Source organism: Pistacia vera, unplaced genomic scaffold (assembly GCF_008641045.1).
Source record: "Pistacia vera cultivar Batoury unplaced genomic scaffold, PisVer_v2 Contig143, whole genome shotgun sequence".
In the NCBI taxonomy this organism is placed as follows: Eukaryota; Viridiplantae; Streptophyta; class Magnoliopsida; order Sapindales; family Anacardiaceae; genus Pistacia; species Pistacia vera.
In genome coordinates, this window is record NW_022195500.1 from 698,699 (window position 1) to 707,302 (window position 8,604).

The 8,604-nt window shown below is 35.4% G+C and overlaps 1 pseudogene; it reads right to left on the reverse strand.

Moving 5' to 3' along the window:
* Positions 1-2,708: 2,708 nt before the first annotated feature.
* LOC116123541 lies at positions 2,709-8,380 on the reverse strand (annotated as a pseudogene).
* Between the last annotated feature and the right edge of the window lie 224 nt (positions 8,381-8,604).

The following is an 8,604-nucleotide window of genomic DNA, read 5'->3' on the forward strand; positions in this document are numbered from 1 at the left end:
AAAGAGCATGAGGTGAGTGGTTTCAGTGTCATGTGGGATTACATGTCCATTGTTGCTTGGCTTCTGCCGTTTGTCCCAGTGTTTTGGGAAAAATTTGTACGGTATTACGCTTACAAGCCAAAACTTTCAAGATGTAGAAGCTTTACTTCTCCAACAGCAAACCAAAATGCACTGACTGAATATCCTAGCTACATTCATATAACCAACATATTTGCAACACTTAGGATGGGAAGATGAAAAACAAAACTATTAAAACAATACAGAAACAAGGGATAATTGTAAACTAGAAACAGTATCTTTTTTACTCCATAAACACTAGATACCGAACGACCTGTGAACTTTCAGAGTCTCCAAGACCTGGAAACGGAAAATTGTTTTGTAAATCGTTATCGAACAGGCCCGCCTTTCAAGTGATTGGTTTCTTACATTCTTGTGTCGGGGCTCTAAGTCTCCGTGGCAGCAATATCAGAAATGGGTTATTTAAGAGAGAAAATTATGCTTCCTTCTTTCTTAGTTTGTTTGAAAACTCCAATGATACGACAGTGATGGCAGCTGCATTTTTTGGAGGAGCTTTTCTTGGAGCAGTGTCGCGGAGCTACTAAGAGCAATTTCAGAGGTAAAAGACAAAACACACAAGTTCAGGCCCCGATACAGAGAGATCTTAGCCTTTTTTTTTTCTTCCTTTTTATAGCTAAACCTGGAACAAGTGGAGCGAGATCGCTTGATTAACAGGCCTCCTCGTTGGACAATATTTTGTCACAAAATCTTTGAACTCCTGAAAGTAATAGAACCGTCCAGTGGATGAGATTTTGTGTCAGGAGAGTAATGTAGCAATTTTATTTCTACTTCTGGGTTAAATAAGTTATATTTATGCATTTCCATTTACGTACAAAATGTACTGATCTAGAAATGGCACATTATTTCCTTTCATCAGAAGCATTCTCACATGCTGTACTTGAACAAAAATTCAAGGACAGCTTTTCTTTGTTATTCTGTTTCTTCAACAACCCATTGTGAAGTGATTGTCACAAAAATATCAATCATAAGGCCTGTGATGTGCCTGAGCTTAAAACAGATGAAGATGCCATCAGTAATTAGGAAATATGAATTAGAGGGATACACTATTGGTCCTTGAGATGTCTTGTCTGGGTCCGAATCCACATTGCAAAGTTCAGTTCCAATCACACAACTGCAAGCTCTTGGTGTCTTCAAGATCGTACTCCCACGGTTATAATTTGAAACTATTGAATGAGGAAACTGCCACCTCTTTTTTCGTTATTGAGATATCCTACCAGTGGGAACTCGTAAATTCCAGATCAAAATCTCTTTGATAAGGTGCTCTGTCAAAATGCAGTACAAACACCTTTTATTTATCTGCTTCCTTCTTTTGTAGATGGCATATATTATATATGAGGACCTTTTTTTCCCCCTACTAAATCTTTTTTTATTAGTATATGCTAGAAGCATCTATGAATTCAGTCATTCCATGAGCACATAAGTGGACAATGAGACCATTGCACTCTTAAGTTATTCTTTTGAACAACCAAAGCAAACTTTGATTGGTTGTGAATCAAATAACACAGATATTAAGAGCCTGTAAGGGATCTCCACTGGCCGTAGTGCAGTCGAAAGAAGAGTGAAGAAGTGGACTTGGGATGAACTACTTTTCAGTCTAACACTGATCTGTTTTGTTTGTTCTCCAACTAGCTTAGGTGCCTTGGATAATGAACCCAAGACCTTGGCTCATGTCCTGATAACCAAAGAATTCCTGTCGCTGCCCTCATTGACATGTGGATAGAATTGTATAAACGGATTGAAGATGATCTCTATGACCTTCTCTAGTGGTGACGGAATGTATAGTATCTCTGATTTAATTTTAACAAACGGTTTTTTTCTGATACTTGACTTAGATTCATGCATGCAAATGAAATAGATTGTGATGAATTGTATCTGTCCGTAGCAATCAATTTTAGTGTATCCACCAGGAAAAATGTCAGTGACGATGGCTGCTACAAATGATCACCTTTTTTAATACATCATGATCTCTTCTCAGAGGACTTATTATCCATATAAGCATGTTAAGCCCATAAAAGCTCTCGTCAATCGCCACAGGTTTTCTCATCTATTTATTTTTTTTCAACATCATTTGAAATATGTACAGTATTAGTTTTTTTCCTCCTTGTTCTCATCATTTCACTAAATATAGGACACAATTTTTCGAAAAGTCAATCTTAACAGGTCTCTAACTAACAGTATAAGTGATATTTGATATAAGATGTAATATGCTCCTCTTTGTTCTGTAACACATTTATCAGCACATGTTATACAAAGCATATGTATATAAATTGGGAATTAAAGCAAAACAATACCACGAACTACAGCAACGATTCAAAAAAATAATTGAATAGTTCAACAAAGGGAAATCTACCCCTTGATTGAAATATTTTACCATTACTCACACCATGACTATGAGCATCATCAAATTTCTCCACATATAAAGGTATAAAAGCTTCATGTTTCTAACAATGCGACTCAAGACTCCAAGGATCTTATGTAACTGAAACACACACTTAACCGAGGCAGTACTTTGGTAATCTACTACTACCCACACTTTCTCTTACTAATGATATTCACATTTCCATTAGACCCAAAATTACTAAATTGTCGAAGCTGCCGCCAATAAGATTTCATACACACACAGGCTGCTATTACAGTGCTAAACTACTCTCTCCACTACTGTCAATATCGAGGGTCGATTCAGAATCAAATCCTCCATGTCATCATCATGTCAAAGTTGTCTGTCTTATCGTTAAGCCCATTTCCAACTGCTGGTATGGAGAGCCTCAGCAATATCTGCATGATCACATCAATGCCGCTGCATTGGTTGATCAGGTCTTCATAATGGCTACCCATTGTCTTTTCGTCCCACAGGTCTGCAGGCAGGTTCTTCAAAAACCACGATGGTTCCTAATTTCAGGAATCGTGATTCTCTGTACCAACATGTATACAAAGAGCATGGATTTAAGCAAGTCCAAACCCTAAAATGGAAGAAAACAAATTCTAACATAAAGTTCTTTACTAATACCTATATTTTATAAAGCATTTAACATCCCTATCGTTATGTTTAATTACACAAGTGCAGTTGCTAATAAAGCATTTTCCTTCAACACCATATCTCTTAAGTTGTATATACATCAGGCATAATTCAACATCTACATATAAACTGGACTTGAAGAAAGAAAATTACTCACGGTGTTGCAGGTCAGCACAAAAATTCTAGAAATCAGATCGCGGCACTCCTGAGATTTTGAAACATCTGGAATGGCATACTGGACACTGAGAATCCTCTGCATGAAGCCAATTATAACATGTCTTTGTCAAAAAAATAAAGTTGAATAAAAACAAAAGTATATGATGTAACAATAAGGTTCCATTAATTAATCTTGTATTGTTTTCCTGAAATCCTTTGGCTCCTCAGGATCCTCAAAAGGATATAGGCTCCCACCACATCACATATAATGTTACACCACATACCATACATCTGCAATCTGTAGTAACAAGAACAAGCAGCACACTTTTATAATCAACTTACAATATCAATTAAGATAATTGAAGGTATGCAAACCAAAACACCAACGATAGAAAAGACAAAATTACTTAAACTGAGAAGCAGGCTACTAATCTAAGTTTGAGCAATGTTTGCTAATAAAAGCATTCTTTTATATTTCAGATATGTTATTTGCCAAAATAAGACAAAAGTTGTGAATGTAGATTCTAAATTTCAACTAATGAAAGATAGAACTAAAGAGACCTTGGAGGCATCACAATTAAATGGGGGATAACAAAAGTCCTAAGAGAGAGTAGAGAACTCTAGGTAGGCACAAGGTTCTTCAACAGCAGGAACCACAGGATATTTGTAACGGCATTTTTGAAAACCTTCCACAACCAGGGGCAGTCCAGCATGTGCTTCCCCACCAACCCCAGAACCCCATTTTTGGGGGAAAATAAGTAAATATAGAATAGCAAAAATAAAAGATATATCATATTTCTAACCAACATTTTCATAATTAATATTAACACATCACGGGAATCTTATTACAAGTTCTCTCAGAAAAAACTCCTGCAAACCAAAATTCCACTCCACTTTCCTCATGCCAATCGTGAAAAGAAATCCAATGCTTGCTATTGCTATTTAGCAATAATTAGAATGTCCATGACAATCAATTGAAAGGACAAAATATTATACGTTTCCTTTCTCTATTTTACTTTTTTGCTATACTTTAGAAATAATTTTTTCTCATAAATTTGTATTAAAAAATTTTGGTGGGTTGTTAAGGTTATAACCATATATTGAAATTTAAAGAAAAATCCAACATATTTTTTCTCTTTTCAAACATCTTTTTGAGAAATGACCAAAATATTTTTTTCTTTGAATAACTGCTTAAACAAAATGATGTGTTAAACTTTCTCAATTAAATATTCATTTTGAATAAAAGTTGGCACAACTGTCATAGATACAAATATTCTCTTTGTATGTTCTTTCTTCTGTAGATATAATATGTAATTTCTTTTTTATAGCCCATTTTCTTCTAGATGGTGTCACTGAACTTTTATTTCCTAAATGAGATAGCAACTGTCTCCACAATTAAGTTATTAGATACTTTATTTATATAATAAAAAAAATAATACAATAAAAACATCAGTCTTGCACATGATTCATATAAAATCTTGGCCCTGATCTAGGATAGGATCTCACCTAGACATTGAGGAGCCATGGCTCAACTAGATTCACCATCGGTATTCCAAAGGTTTAGTTTAGGTCACTTAACACTCAGGATCTCCAGTTGAGAAAAAGTTCAAAGATATACCATCCTAACCAGGCTTACCCCAATGGAGCTGATCCTCTCAATATCCTAACCAAGCTAAGAGCCTGAGTCCCTGACTTCCTGAAACTTCTACGATTCACATAAACTGAGAATAGCTGAAAACTTTTCGGAAAAGTTAACAGTTGCATGAATACCAAACTTGGATTGAAATGACTAATTATATGCTGAACATTCAAGCGAGGGCCAATTAATTGAATATCCAGCCCATTAAGACTGTATATAAAAGTTTAAGTTCAAAAAGTGCCAGGGTAGAGCTAACCAAAATTAGACAACACAACAAAGACAAAAGGAAACTAACCCAACAAAGATCTGGCAAGAACTCAGTTGTGGGCCCATAACAATATTCTTTATCTACAATGCAAGGCATGGTGAAATCTTTATAAGAAACTGGAGTGACTTTAACAGCCATATTTTTAATCAAACTGTTTTATAGCAGCCTATAATTGCTAAAGAGAATGCAGGGCTTGCTAATTGCTTCCCATGGATGGGATTATACGAAAATTGACATTGTCAATAATCAATCTAAAACACGACAACTATAGGTCATTTTTGACACAAGGCATCATTTCAGTCATAATACTAAGACATGCTCTTCGTAAGCTAAAATCAAACTGTGAAAGGATATAATAGAACTCTGGTGCCAAATAGGTTAAAAAGAAAAGACCAGCTAGAAAAATGTAACCTAGGCCGCATTACAATGTAACAAAGAGAAAACAAATGGATCGATATGATATCATCACATTAATATGCATAACTAGAAAGCAGTGCACCAGGCAACTATACATCAAATATCTTGTCCAACAAATGAATTATATTCGAACATATTTTTCCTTCAAGCTTTAATAAAAAGGCTATGGTTGCAAAGGAAATGTTTGGTTATGAACTAGTTTAAATTAAGCTGTAAAAGTATACCTTGCCATCATACTCTTGCTTCAGCAATACTTCTGGAGCAATATATGCAGGAGTTCCCACGGTTGATTTAGGTTGTGAATGAAGCACCGAGGACTGAGAAAGAAAACATCCATAAAACACAAAAAATAACTGACAATAATTACTGGTCAATTTTTTATGTAAGACTACAAACCACAAAAGAAAACCACCGAACCCAAATAAAATAAGATTAGAAAGAAATCTTGGCCGAAAAACATGCAAAATCAAAAGCTTTTTATCCCAATCTGCCTAGTAGTCCAGGAAAACAACAATACATGGCAAGTTAACCAAGGCTGAAGAAAACTGCATGAAAAGTTAAGCAAGGACTTTTTATCATATATATCCAAGAATACTAGGTAAGAACAGAAATGGCGTCAGAGAAATAAGAAAGATAAAGACAAGCAGCACCTTAGAGTACCCAAAATCACATATCTTTAACCGAGGAGCCAGGCTTCCATCCAACAATGTGTTTTCCAACTTTAAGTCCCGGTGGCATACTTGCTTTATCCAGAAACACCAAAAGAAAGCAAATGAATACTCAAATTTGGCCCAAGATACAAAATGATATATCTTCTAAGTGAAAAATGGGTTTATCATAAAAAGAAAATAAGAATAAAAAGGTCATACACAATAAAAATTACAGCTTACCATTGCATGGCAATAGCTGACGCCAGATATCAGCTGCTGAAAGAAGAAGCGAGCCTGCACTAAAACAAAGCCAAAATAAAGAAGCCATGCAAAAAGTATATGCTAGGAGAAGAAGAATGCAAAATTTGGCATGTGAACCTCATCCTCACTGAAACGCCCAGCATTGCATATTCGCTCGAAAAGCTCTCCACCAGATGCATATTCCATTACAATGGCTAGATGGGTAGGTGTCAAAATAACCTGTAGCAGGATTTACAGAAAAATAGTTGAAAGATTTATCTATGAAGCACTTTGAAGGCAACACAATATTCAAAAAAGAATGATCACGAAATGAACTAACCTCTTTAAACCTGACAATATTAGGATGCCTCAGTGACCTGTGATTAATTATCTCTCTTTGAACATTCTCATCTATCTGCAACACACAGTACCACAATGAGAAAGCCAGAGGAGTTGAAAACTTACATCACTCTAGATTCACAACACGCAAGCTTTATTAAAATAATTTTATTGGTAGATTTTATATTTAATTTAAGGGCATTAGAACATTAAATCCCCATCCTCTTGTACACTCTTAGAGTGTCTACTTGAGGTTGCCAACAAAAAAATAAAAAAAAAAATTGAAAATGACAAAACAAACCCAAGAAAACTACGGTTTACTTTCTCATTTATCACCGGGAAAAAAAAAATTGTTATTCTGGTTATGACTCATGGTCTTCTTATTTGATCTTAAAGGAAGAGCCTATCCATGCTTGCCTAAAATATATATAACCCCTTAATCCCTTGTATAAGCCTTGTCATGCAAAAACAGAAATACTACTTTTACATAAATGCTTTAATATAACTTATATACAAAATGATATGTCTACATTAGATGATAATGAGATCAAAACAATCCAGCCCACAACGAAATGTTCCAGATATTGAAACTCCGGAAATCTAATACGTCAAAAATTTTCAACTTCAACAACCAAACACAGACTCATTTCATCCATGTTTAAAGTCAAACCCGTTTTCTTTCTTTTTCTTTCTTTTTTTTTTCCCCCTCTAGCATTAGATTTTTTTCAGCGATTAAAGATAATACTCATTAATCTTCCCAAAAAAGGAGGAAAAAATCAAAAATGAAAACGTATTTACTATCTCGAAAGCCGCCTCAAAACAGACAAACTCGCAAACATATCCACAAATAACAAAAAGTAAAAGCGCTAAAGTTAAAAAGACAATCGAAACGGCAAACATTTCCATAATTTGCTAAAATTATGGAATGCAACAGGTAGTCAGGTACCAAATTTAGCAAAACAAAAACCATCGATCACTAATTATTTCAAACGAATTTCCAAGACTGACCTTATCTCCTCTCTCGATGTACTTAACAGCAACAAGTTCTTTGGTGAGTTTGTCTCTCATTAGCCGAGCCACGCCGAAGTTACCGGAGCCGATATCTTTCACCAAATCATACCGGTCGCTGTCGTGCATGATCGGCATGTCCATCGCCGGCCCCACCGTTATCGCCGCCCGATCCATTTTTTTTTTTTTTTTCTGAGTTAGCGATTATTCACTTAACACAAAAACTCACCACCACATTGGATTAGATAAGACCGCTTCAAAAGAACGCCGTTTTGTGGCGTAACAAAATCAATAAAGTGCTAAACAAGTAGTCCTTTACTTGAAGATTGTCACAGAGTGATATTTAAGTAATCAGCGACAGGTTAATATTTGTTTCTGGTAAACGAACAGCAATGGAGATGGGTCGGATGACTTTGGATGAGAGGAGATAATGAGAAGGAAATAGTTGATCTATACAAGGTAAACGGGACAAAAACTTAAGTCGTTTTGATTCAAAGCGACGACGTTTAGCTGTTGGCTGCCTTGTCAGTATCATAATGTTTGTTTTCATTTCCTGGCTTTGCACTTGTCTCTCTGTATTTTAGTCGATTGCTTGACCTTCTTTGCTTCCTAAATGGCGAAAATGACCTTTCTCTGCTCTGGGTAAATTTCAGGGGCATTGGTCACGTGATTCCTTCAGTCTACCAAAGCGTAATGAAATCATCAGACGGTTGTCATTCAATCCCTATTCATCACATCAAAGGAATGGTTATGATAATCTTTTTATTATACTATAACTTTATGTGAAAAGAAA